Source organism: Geotrypetes seraphini, chromosome 19 (genome assembly GCF_902459505.1).
Source record: "Geotrypetes seraphini chromosome 19, aGeoSer1.1, whole genome shotgun sequence".
Lineage (NCBI taxonomy): Eukaryota > Metazoa > Chordata > Amphibia > Gymnophiona > Dermophiidae > Geotrypetes > Geotrypetes seraphini.
The window spans coordinates 15253106-15266541 of record NC_047102.1 but is presented as its reverse complement, the minus strand read 5'-3'; the positions used below and the strand labels follow the sequence as shown (position 1 = coordinate 15266541).

Genomic DNA, 13436 nt, shown 5'->3' with positions numbered 1-13436 from the left:
ATAATTTGCTTTTAGACTTGCGAAAAGAGGAATCGTATATAAAGTTTAAAAGACATCTAAAAGCACACTTTTTCCAATTGGCTTTTTTTCAAATTGAAGAAATGAGTTGGGGATTGCAATCTGTATTTATGTGGTCATGGATTTTTTTTACAGAATATTTTAAATTTGTATTAATTAGTTTATTTTATTATTGATATTTGATTGTCATAGAATTTTATGTATTTTGAAAAAAAAAAAAAAGGAGGTTTCTTTTTTTCTTTCTTTCCTTTTCTATTCTTGAATGGAGTTCTTTACTAAATTACTTTGTAATATATATTGTTAACTGCTTGGATCATTTTTGGTAATTATGCAGTATATAAAGTTTTTAAGAAACATAAACAGAACCGAATCTTATATTTTGCAGCATAAATCAAATATGGTTTAATCTAGGCTTACCAGAGGTCTGGATTTACCCGGATGTGTCCTCATTTTGGAGGACTTGTACGGGTGTCCAAATGGCTTTTCAAACCCCGGCACTTTGTTTGGGTTTTGAAAAACTTCCAGATCGGGACTATGTCAGAAGAGCATCTTCTGGAGGCTGTTATAGGGGAAAACACCCTCCAGGGATTCAAGACGAAGTTAGACAAGTTCCTGCTGAACCAGAACGTATGCAGATAAGGCTAGACTCAGTTAGGGCACTGGTCTTTGATCTAAGGGCCGCTGTGTGAGCGGACTGCTGGGCACGATGGACCACTGGTCTGACCCAGCAGCGGCAATTCTTATGTTCTTATCTGCGCCTGCGCAACGCGGTGATGTCCGAAGAATGCGGTGATGTCAGAAGAACGCGGTGATGTCAGAAGAAGCTTTATCAGCCCAAAACCCGAAGTTATAATGCCATTATAGAGATCCATGGTGAGACCGCACCTGGAGTACTGTGTCCAGTTTTGGAGGCCGCTTTACCAAAAGGATGTGAAGAGAATTGAGTCGGTTCAGAGAATGGCCACAAGGATGGTCTCAGGACTTAAAGATCGTCTGAGCAGTCTGCGCTTTTACTCGCTCGAGGAGCGTAGAGAAAGGGGGGACATGGTAGAAACTTTCATGTACATAACGGGCCGCATCAAGGAGGAGGAGGAAATCTTCACTCTTACGGGTCCCACGGTGACAAGAGGACATCCGCTAAAACTTAGGGGAGGAAGATTTCATGGGGACACCAGGAAATACTTCTTTACCGAGAGGGTGGTTGATAGATGGAATGGTCTTCCACGTCAGGTAGTCGAGGCTAGTAGCAGGCTCGACTTCAAGAGACGATGGGACAAACATGTGGGGTCGCTACAGAGGTATGATAGGGGATAGTTTCTCGAGGGTGGAAGGGATCATGATTGGGCAGACTTGTTGGGCCGCCGGCCCTTTTCTGCCGTCGTAGTCTATGTTTCTATCTGCACAAGCACAGATTCACTCCCGACTTGGCTATAAGCACAAGAACAAGTTGAGGGGGCGGGGCTGGGGGCAAGGCAGGTTTTAATGGGGGGGGGGGGGCTTGGGGCGTGGCCATGGATCTGGATTTTACAATAGTAAAATCTGGTAACCCTAGTATAATCATTGCATTGTCACAAAACTGTTCATTATTACACTTTTCAAATATTTGGTACCTACTAACATAAGACTCTTATAATAACCATGCAATATGTACGAGTTACCAGTTAAACACTGCCTAGCACACAATGTAGAAAACACATATCGAAAACCAAAAGCTCTTCCAAGTGGGAATTATTTTTTTTTCTACTTTGTGGGTTGTTTCTGTGTGATGAATGTTCAACAGTGTAGAAGAACCAGGCAAGCTCTGGAAGCTGATTATAGGGTTGGAACCAAAATACTTTTCTAATTCATAATAAAGTTCTCAAGGCACAAAGGCACCATTGTCTCAGCTCACCGTTTGTGAAATGTTCAGTCTAAATCTTGCATAATGATTATTATTTTTTTTTTTAATAGTCTTCTTCTAAGATGATCAGATACCATTGAGGCCTCCTTGGAGCTTTGATTGATTGTGGATCAAGGTGGCCTTGTAACACTTCAGCATAGTATTCAACTTGGTGGATCAGCGCATTCTGATCGAGTGTCTGCAGGAGACAGGGAAAATCTGGGATTTTCTTGGAACGGTTTCCTTCCAATTTTGGATGATCATAAAGAGAGTGATACTGAAAAGCTTCTCATCTCAGCTCCTGCGTTCTACGTTTTCACAAGTATCCTTGTTATCCCCCTGCTTAGCTTACTCCATATTCAGCCCCTTTAGTGAAATTAATATAAACAATTGATTTTATGATATCTGCAGTAGAGAGTTGCGCAGGGACAGAAATATCACCCATCCCCGCCCGTCCCCACCAGGATCCTCTCCGTCCCCACCAGGATCCTCTCCGTCTTCACCCATCCCCACATAGTAGATGACGGCAGATAAAGACCCGAATGGTCCATCCAGTCTGCCCAACCTGATTCAATTTAAATTTTTTTTTATTTTTTATTTTTTTTTTCTTCTTAGCTATTTCTGGGCGAGAATCCAAAGCTTTACCCGGTACTGTGCTTGAGTTCCAACTGCCAAAATCTCTGTTAAGACTTACTCCAGCCCATCTACACCCTCCCAGCCATTGAAGCCCTCCCCTGCCCATTCTCTACCAAACGGCCATACACAGACACAGACCGTGCAAGTCTGCCCAGTAACTGGCCTTAGTTCAATATTTAATATTATTTTCTGATTCTAAATCTTCTGTGTTCATCCCACGCTTCTTTGAACTCAGTCACAGTTTTACTCTCCACCACCTCTCTCGGGAGCGCATTCCAGGCATCCACCACCCTCTCCGTAAAGTAGAATTTCCTAACATTGCCCCTGAATCTACCACCCCTCAACCTCAAATTATGTCCTCTGGTTTTACCATTTTCCTTTCTCTGGAAAAGATTTTGTTCTACGTTAATACCCTTTAAGTATTTGAACGTCTGAATCATATCTCCCCTGTCTCTCCTTTCCTCTAGGGTATACATATTCAGGTCTTCCAGTCTCTCCTCATACGTCTTCTGGCGCAAGCCTCCTATCATTTTCGTCGCCCTCCTCTGGACCGCCTCAAGTCTTCTTACGTCTTTCGCCAGATACGGTCTCCAAAACTGAACACAATACTCCAAGTGGGGCCTCACCAATGACCTGTACAGGGGCATCAACACCTTCTTCCTTCTACTGACTACACCTCTCTTTATACAGCCCAGAATCCTTCTGGCGTCCCCGTGGGAGTCCCGTTGGGTAGAGGGGGATCCCCGTGGGAGTCCCAAGGGCCAGAGGGGGGTCCCCGTGGGAGTCCCGTGGGTTAGGGGGGATTCCCGCGATCCACGTTCCTGTGCAGAACTCTGATCTGCAGCCCTCTCTGAGCCCTTAGGGGCAAGACCAAGGCAATAGATCATTGAAACTATGCTCGCTCCTTGATGGATATCTGGATGTAACTGATCTCTCGTAAATCAGTGGTATTACGGACTAGAAGATCTCATAATTAAATTAGGCAATGTTAAAATTTTATCATCTGATTATGTAACTTGTGAAGCATATAGGTGGATTTTGCTGTAAGCCTGGGAAAACAACTGTCTTTAACAGTCAGAAACTGCATTTTAGTTTTGCTAAGATTGAGCCATCATATTCAGAATCGTTTTTATCTTAAGATGATCTTCAGATGGTGATGCATTCAGTAATCATATCTAAACTTTGTTATTGCAATGTACGCTTACTGACACTTATTGGGAATATAGGAGACATCTAAATACATATGTTTTTGAAGTATTTAGGCAGTTAATTCGTAAAAATTTTATTATGCACTATTTTGATCATTTTAGTGTCTCTAATTATTGGCTTTTAACTTTTTTAGTTCTATTCAACTTCTGCTATTGGTTTTTTTTTAACTATTGTAAACTGCATAGAACTTTACCGCCCTGCGGTATATAAACTGATTATTATAATTATAATATATTACTATTTTATGAAGTTGCGTAAGGGTTTATCACAGACCCCTACGGTAAAAGCTCCGACACTCAGAATTTCTATGAGCATCAGAGCTTTTACCACAGTGGTCTGCAATTTTTTATTTTTTTTTTTTAAACCCTTAGGCAGCTTGATAAAAGGGGGCTATATTACTTTTATAAGCAATAAACTATTTTTCATAGTAACCTACCTAGACTAGTGACTGTTTTATATTACCTTTGGAAAATGACTTACCCAACAGTTGCTACTTGTTACTTTAAAAGTAATATATTACAGTGATATGTTGCTAGTAATATATTACTGATGCAATTACTTTTCTTACCTTTTCCTTTGATAATTGGCATTCATCCCTCTCAGATTTAGATTGCCTATTGTTCACAGCTTTGATATCTCCTGAGGAAAGAAGAATATTATAAATTACAAAAAAAAAAACAATAAACCATAAGATATTAGTAATATATTACTTGCTCAACACAAAATGTAGGGCTGCCTAGCCAATCAGGTTTGCAGGATTGCCACAATAAATATACCTGAGAGAGATGGGCAAATAAAGGGTCTTCAATAGATGCGAATGTACCTCATATATATTCATTGGAGCACTGGCCTAGCAAGGAGGGTGCGAGGGGTGCGGTCCACCCCCGGGCGCGGTCTTCCTCGGTACGCTGGCACCCCTCCTCTTTTCCGCCCCCTTCTCACTCTTCCTCCTACGGCGTGCACATCTGCGCCCATTCCCCATGAGCAGCGAAGAACTTGCTGCTCATGCCGGCTTTGGAGCACTCTCTGACCTCACGCCGAAGTTAGAAAGGTTATGCGGAAGGGGTCCAGGCGTGGGGGGCAGGGAAGAGGGCAGGAGAGGGGCACCACTGCCCCCCCCCCCTCATGTACCGGTTCCTCTCGCTACGCATTGGGGTAATCCTAAAAGCCTGACTGTGTAGGTGTGCCAGCAGCAGATAGTTGAGAAGTGGCACAGTGGTTAGAGCTACAGTTTTAGCACCCTGTGGTTGTGGGTTCAAAGCCCGCACTGCAAGTCACTTAATCCTCCACTACCCCAGGTACATTAGATTGTGAGTCCCACTGGGCCAGATAAGAAAAATGCTTGAACTACCTATATGTAAACTGCTTTGCGTATAGTTGTATAACTACAAAAAGGCACCCCCCTTGTAACTTCTTAAAAGATAAACAATAACTGACCTTTAATGCTTCATAAGTGTATTTTGCATTATAATTGACTAATTTTGTTCTTTATTGATTTGAGAATATCACCTATATGTGTAGATAGACAGACAGATGAGAGTGCCAAATCTTTTCAGAGATGACTAGCTGATAGTTGAAAGACAAGTCAATGAAATACTTAAAAGCAGATCTATTCATTCCATGTCAAACACCCCTGAGATGGAATGTTTGCAAATTCCTTCAGTAAAGCCCAAATGGTGCATCACACTGCGACCTGAATGACCATCTCTCAGAATAGGCATCTGCAGTATGCCAGACATGCAAAGGCCAACGCTTTCACCATTTAACAACCACATAAAGATTCATAGGTCAGGTAGAGTAGCTTCTTCAGCTGAGAGAGGTCAACAAAGACTGACCATTCAGGACGTGCTTCACTCAAGACTTGCCTACTGTCACAAAGTTTCAATACTAGGCAAATGGAAAAGTGTATAGCTTCCTTTATGGGTATTTAGGCCTGAAATTGCTTTTAAAATACTTTTATCGACTTTTTTCAAGTTTTAATGACAGATGAGCCTCTCTATCTGGCTTGTTTCTTGAATCCGTACACACCAGGGGTGTCAAAGTTCCTCCTCGAGGGCCGCAATCCAGTCGGGTTTTCAGGATTTCCCCCAATGAATATGCATGAGATCTATTTACATGCACTGCTTTCAATACATATTCATTGGGGAAATCCTGAAAACCCGACTGGATTCCGGCCCTCGAGGACCGACTTTGACACCTGTGATATATACCGTCGAGAGCCCCTTAGATCGGAAATCATCCATGAGCATATTAGGGCTGCCACTTTTCTGTAAAAGGTTCACAACTTTGGAATTCTTTACCATTAGCTCTTCATTATTTTTAGCTCTTCATTATTTTATTTTTTTTCTCTTTCTCTCCTTCTCTTCATACCTTCCCTATGTACTAACCCAACCTGCTTACTTTTTTTTTTTATAAATTGTATTTTTTTCTTTCTTCCCCCTTTCCCATTGTTTCGTGTGGATTGTTTACCCCAGTTTGTTTTTAATTTAAAATAGTTAATTTTAATTACAATGTATTTGTGATTTTAGAAATTTAATTTTATTTCTTTGTAAAACGCTTTGTATTCTGAAAAGCGTTTAATCAAATAATATAATAAACTTGAAACTTGAAACTTCAATTATTGGGAACAATCGATAAGTTTAAAGATGAGTTTAAAACATTTCTTTTCTTTTTTTCAGATGCTTATCAAAATAAATCGTGGTAATTGGCACTTGAGAACCTTCTGCCAAACATAAGAGGTTTTAACCTAATGTGTTTTCCTTCCCTTCTAGCCTTTAAAAATTGTAGTTCTTCCTTTAACCTTATTCTTACATTGTATCTTATTTTATGATACTATTTTAGTTATTAAGATTTTTAAAATGTAAGCCGCTCAGGATTGGTAGCCCTCCACTGACAGCGAAATAACTAGTGCATCTGAATGTCTACTGCTTTGATATCTTATATAAGAAAATTAATCTACAATTTCTTTCTTTTTTATTTACCACTTATGTCCTAAGTGGTTTTATATTTAGGTATTTTATCATATTTCCCTGTCTGTCCTCGTGGGCTCATAATCTATCTAATGTACCTGGCGCAATGGGGGGATTAAGTGACTTGCCCAGGGTCACAGGGAGCAGTGAGGGATTTGAACCCACAACCTCAGGGTGCGCATGGTTAGGTGCAGATCGTGGGCCTGTTTTTGAGTTAGGATCCGTTAGGTGACTAACTTAAGCGGTGTCAGGTCAAAAGCGCGCCGGGAAAAGGCGCGCCCAGACAATTGAGCGCAGCACGGAGGCGCGCGCCGCTCTAAATTACTGTTTTTAGGGCTCTGACGGGGGGGGCGTGGGAGGGATCCCCCCACTTTACTTAATAGACATTGCGCCGTGTTGTGGGGCGTTGTGGGGGGTGTGGGGGGTTGTAACCCCCCACATTTTACTGAAAACTTAACTTTTTCCCTGTTTTTAGGGAAAAAGTTAAGTTTACAGTAAAATGTGGAGGGTTACAACCCCCCAAACCCCCCATAATGCCGGCGCGATGTCTATTAAGTAAAGTGGGGGGGTTCCCCAACAAAACCCCCCGTCGGAGCCCCTAAAAACAGTAATTTTGAGCGGCGCGCACCTCCGCACTGCGCTCAATTGTCCGGGTGCGCCTTTGTCTTTCGCGCCGTTGTCTATGAACCAACTTAAGCACAGGCATTTAAGCCAAGAAAACCCCGGCATAAATAGGTTGCACCCAAATGTTAGAAGGCTTAGCACCGTGGATTGAAGACAAAGTTTTATTTTATTTTTCTTTCCAGCTTATGATTTATCTTTAATCTTATCTATTGTTTTGCCTTTTGTCTTTGTTTTGTTCTATTTCTATCATTTAAATTTCTCCAGAATTCTACTGTTCAACGGCTCCCCCTTCTGCTTCTATTCCTTTCTCTCCTCTCTTCTACCTTCCAAAGTATTTAGATCAATGCTGTCTTATTAAAATGTTTATTTTATTTTTATTTTTCCTCTAACTCTACTTTTCACTTCTCTATTACCCTCCAGGTACTTTAGTTAGATTGTGAGCCTTCGGGACAGTAAGGGAATTTTTCAAGTACCTTTCTTATTTCTAATCTTAATGTATATTTTCTGTAAACCGCTTAGAACCTAACGGATGTAGCGATATATAAGAAATAAATTACATACATATATAAGAAATAAATTACATAATGGGCACCTTGTATGCAATCATGCTTAGCGCTGCACTAGTTTGAGCTGATTTTTTTAAGGTGACATATATAGTAACATACATAGTAACATAGTAGATGACGGCAGATAAAGATCCGAATTGTCCATCTAGTCTTCCCAACCTGATTCAATTTAATTTCTTCTTCTTCTTAGCTATTTCTGGGCAAGGTTCCAAAGCTCTGCCCATTACTGTCCTTAGGTTCCAACTACTGAAGTCTCCGTGAAAGCTCACTCCAGCCCATCTACACCCTCCCAGCCATCCCCAGACCATCCTCTACCAAAAGGCCATATACAAACACAGACCATGCAAGTCTGCCCAGTATTGGCCTTAGTCCGTCAACACTTATTAACACACGGCGGCATTTCATCTTTTCTGTCACAGCCCCTCAAACGTAGAATTCCCTCCCTATTTATTTAAGGGAAGAACGCAATTTGGATAAATTTAAGAGCAAACTAAAAAGCTTTCTTTTTAAAGATGCATTTGATAATTAGAAAGCTTGACTAGAAGTTTCATTCCAATTCCATAATCTCTCTGAGGTTCATTGATCTCTTCCTTCCTATTGTTTTGTTTTTTTTACCATAATTGTCTTCTCTCCTATTAATAATTGTATTTCTTTTCCCATCCTTTCCTTTTGTTTTAATATGTTTGTAAAGTTAGTCTCCAATATGTTTCGTAAGGCTTAGTTCTTTGTTTGTTTTGTTGTCCCTTAAACTTTGTAATTTTACTGATAAGTCCATCGCTTAGAATTTTGAATAGGCGATCAATCACATTTATAATAAACTTGAAACTTAAACTTGATTTACTATTATTTTCTGATTATAGATCCTCTGTGTTCATCCCACGCTTTTTTGAATTCTGTCACCGTTTTTCTCTCCACCACCTCTCTCGGGAGCACATTAAAATTTTCAGTACCACCTCGTTTGCCACACAAGTCTAGGTGGCGGTGAGTATATTAACGGGGACGGGCAGTCCCATTTTAAAATATTTAAAAAAGTTCCGGTGCCAGTTCTTGCACCTTTTTTGCAGTCACGCTCAAGCAGCAAATGAGTTGTCTGCAAATTACCCACCCATCCCAATCCAGATAAAAGTATCTATTTTTACCTGCATTTTGGGATGTGTTATCGGTGGGATGAAAAAAGTACAATGTGATTTTCAAGTTTATGCCTTTTGTTTTTTACAAAATGTCTATGTTGTTCCTGAGCACGCCCTAAAATCAGCTGAGGAGGCTGTTCTGGTGGTCCTTTTGGTGAAACATGCTAAGCTGTCTAAGGCTAAGCAGAGAGGATTTTCGTGTGATCTGGAATGTTCTACCAAAGGACTTGTGCCTTTTAAAGGATTATGGGTCTTTTGACGGAGATTTCAGACGTGGTTATTCATCTAAGCTTTTGACTTGAGATAAAAGAGGAGAGAAAGATGTGATCAGAGGTGGGGATGACTATATTAATTTTATATTTTAAGTTAGGAAAGATTTAGTTGATTAATGGGAGTTTCTGAAAGGAAAGCGTCTTACACGTACTTGAAAGTGATGTTTGTAGGCTTGGGGGGTTTCCATGGATGTTATAAGGTAGGCTGGAAATTATCCTAAGACTGGTGGTTTGGTGGGTCAGATAAGGAGGTTTCTATGAATCTTGGAGTGCTCATGGAGGTTTTTGTTTTTTTTAACATAATGTCTATCATACCAATCACAGACAGAAGGAGTTAAAATGGCACATTTGATAATATGTAAGTTAAATACTTTTTAATGATTATAATTGGTTTGAGTGCTGTGTTTGAGCCTGGTAATGTTATTATTGTCTGGATGACCTGGCTTATGTACCCCTGCTGCACTGCACCTCTCCCCTTCCCCTCCCCCCACCCCCAGACACTGGGGATGTAATTAATTTGGTTTCATGCAATCAGCGGCCCAGACCTGTCAATATATGCTTCTCTAACACATGCATTTCAACGCTACCGGCATCTCCTGACCTGTCTCTAATTGTGGATCGTTACAGGCCGGCACTTCATTTTGTGCATCATCTGGGCATCAATGGGAGAGCTCATTTTAATATTGATGAACTCGTAATCCATTTAACAGATTTTTATGCTGCTTATCGAAGGAATAAGCAGATTTCCCAAAGCCATCTCAATAATGGCCTATGGACAGAAGAACTAAGGCCCATTCTGGGCAGACTTGCACAGTCTATGTCCCGTATATGGCCATATGGGCTGGGGAGGGCATCAACGGTTGGGATAGTTTAGAGATAGTACTGGGCAGAGCTCTGGGTTTCTGGCCCAGAAATATCTACGAAAAGTACAATTTAAATTAAATCATTAATGGTTGGGCAGACTGGATGGACCATTTGGGTCTTTATCTGCCATCATTTACTAGGTTATGCTACATATAATTATCGGAGGTTGCTACAAACCACGGAAAAGAATTCGATTAGCCATTTCGGCCATTGGTAGCTGAAACACTTTGATGCTAAACCGGTTAGATCTGGTTTAGCGTTTAAGGCATGGTGAGTTTTGAGCATATGGGGCCTGAGTCCTTTTTAAAGCTAGAAAAAAAAAAAAGAGCAAAAACTGTCTCTTTTCTCCTGACTAGATTTGTTCTGTCTTTCTCTAAAATTTGGAAAGTCCATACGGATCTGTGGTATTACTTAATGGGAGGAAAGTCTGCATCTAGTGGGGCTCCCGGATAAGAAAAAGTAAGTAAATCCTGTATTTAGGTAAATTACAAAGCAATGCATTTAAACTTTCTCTATGCCCTTCATGATCTTGTAGGTCTCTATCATGTCTCCTCTGAGTCTCCGCTTTTCCAGGGAGAAGAGCTCCAGATTGGAGAAGCTGGAGCTCTTCTCCCTGGAAAAGCGGAGACTCAGAGGAGACATGATAGAGACCTACAAGATCATGAAGGGCATGGAGAAAGTGGAGAGAGACAGATTCTTCAAACTTTCAAAACATAAAAGAACAAGAGGGCATTCGGAAAAATTAGAAGGGGATAGATTCAAAACAAATGCTAGGAAGTTTTTCTTTACTCAGCGGGTGGTGGACACCTGGAATGCGCTTCCAGAGGATGTAATAGGGCAGAGTACGGTACTGGGGTTTAAGAAAGGATTGGACAATTTCCTGTTGGAAAAGGGGTATAGATAGAGGATTATTACGCAGGTTCTGGACCTGTTGGGCCGCCGCGTGAGCGGACTGCTGGGCACGATGGACCTCAGGTCTGACCCGGCAGAGGCATTGCTTATGTGCTTATGCATTTAATACCTCTTATTTATAGCAGATTTTCCCATCTCGATGTCTATTTTTTTCCCACTAATTAGCCATTTTCCTACAGAAAAACCAAGCTCTTATAAAAGCAGTAACTGCAACACCCTTTATTTGCTCAAGAACTGGTCAGGCAGCAGTCAGAACAAGCCAAACCATCAACAGCCTCCTTCGGTACTGACTGTAAATTCATTAGGGAAGCAAAAGTAACGTATTTAAGCTTTAAAGGTTTCTTTGTGTTTGTCCCTTCCACCCCTGATGTAGGTTATAGTGTTGCTTCTGCAACAGAACCATGGGCTGGAGAATGTCCCCGCAGACGCTGCTTTCTGTTGCTGATACAGGAAAAATCAATAGAGGTAATTCTACTTCATAAGAACATAAGAATAGACTTACTGGGTCAGACCAATGGTCCATCAAGCCCAGTAGCCCGTTCTCACGGTGGCCAATCCAGGTCACTAGTACCTGGCCAAAACCCAAGGAGTAGCAACATTCCATGCAGAATCCCCAAAGAGTAGCAAGATTCCGGAATCCTCCAGAGTACCAACATTCCATGCTACTGATCCAGGGCAAGCAGTGGCTTCCCCCATGTCTGTCTCAATAACAGACTATGGACTTTTCCTCCAGGTACTTGTCCAAACCTTCCTTAAAACCAGCTACGCTATCCGCTCTTACCACAACCTCTAGCAACGCGTTCCAGAGCTTAACTATTCTCTGAGTGAAAAAACATTTCCTCCTATTGGTTTTAAAAGTATTTCCCTGTAACTTCATTGAGTGTCTCCTAGTCTTTGTAATTTTTGACGGAGCGAAAAATCGATCCACTTGTACCCATTCTACTCCACTCAGGGTTTTGTAGACTTCAATCCTATCTCCCCTCAGCCGTCTCTTTTCCAGGCTGAAGAGCCCTAACCATTTTAGTCTTTCTCCATACGAAAGGAGTTCCATCCACTTTGTCATCTTGGTCGCTCTTCCAACTTACCGTACTTCCAATCCAGGAAGGCACTGAAAATACATCTATTCTCTTTACTGCATTGACCTATTCTAAGGCATTCATTTGTAAGACATCTACGCCCCTGTATCATTTCTAATATTTTCTCACATGCAAGTACGAATTGTCACTGTTGACCAGTTGGTATCTCACTGTTCATTGATTGTCATTGACCAGTTCACTGTTCTGTGAGTATTATTGCTCAGTTAACACAGCACTTTATCTAAAACCTTGTTTGCACAACTTCACCTGCTTTGCCTGATTACCCTGCCCGGCTCGGCCTCCACAGCCAGGCGAGGGATGCACAAAGCGCTAAGGCGCAGGTCCAGTCGGTACATCCCTCGGCTAGGGAGTCACCCATATGTGGCTGACTCATCCTGCTTGTCCTAGGAGAAAGTGTAGTTAGTTACCTGTAACGTAGATTCTCCGTGGACAGCAGGATAGTCAGCCACACAACCCACCCGCCTCCCCATACGGCCGATCCGGCCACAGCTAGGAACATCCTGGGGATTAGGGGGAAGCAGGGGGAAATGGGTAGGGCTCAGGCATGCCCAGTGGGGCCCGGGCACTGCACATGCTCAGAGAAAAAAAAAAAAAAAAATGTCTCTGAGCTATTGGAGAGCTTATCCACAAATTGGGAGCTGTTGGGACAACACCCATATGTGGCTGACTATCCTGCTGTCCACGGAGAACCTACGTTACAGGTAAGTAACTACACTTTCTCTTTACTGCATTGACCTATTCTAAGGCATTCATTTGTAAGACATCTAGGCCCCTGTATCATTTCTAATATTGTGTAAGCCGCAGTGATTCCTAGCCGACACTTGCAGGACACAAGAATCAATATGGTATAGTAAGGGACTGGGACTTGTATACCGCCTTTTTATTAATTTATTGATTAAATTTTCTATATCGTTCTCCCAAGGGAGCTTAGAACGGTTTACATTCATTTATTCAGGTACTCAAGCATTTTTCCCTGTCTGTCCTGGCGGGCTCACAATCTACCTGGAGAAATGGGAGGATTAAGTGACTTTTTATAGTTTTACAACACTCAAAGCAATTTTTACACAGAGCTGTTCTTAAAATGAGGTGTCAATTTTGCGTTCAAAAACATAGACTTACATGTGTGATTGGTGCCATTCAGGGCCTGGCGCCATTCAACGAACGCGGTGTGCACTTTGCATAATATGTAACTACCACTGGGCGGAGTGAGGAGTGTCGTGGGCATGCGCAGTGGCGTAGCGAGGGTGAGAGGCGACAGGG

The 13436-nt window shown here is 41.7% G+C and overlaps 1 long non-coding RNA gene across 1 annotated transcript in view; it reads right to left on the bottom strand.

Moving 5' to 3' along the window:
- LOC117352143 overlaps nucleotides 1–4382 on the bottom strand; it is a 256878-nt gene extending 252496 nt beyond the window's left edge. Inside the window, exon 1 of the long non-coding RNA XR_004537594.1 lies at nucleotides 4311–4382. This is a non-coding gene — a long non-coding RNA (uncharacterized LOC117352143). The remainder of the gene's footprint in view (nucleotides 1–4310) is intronic.
- Between the last annotated feature and the right edge of the window lie 9054 nt (nucleotides 4383–13436).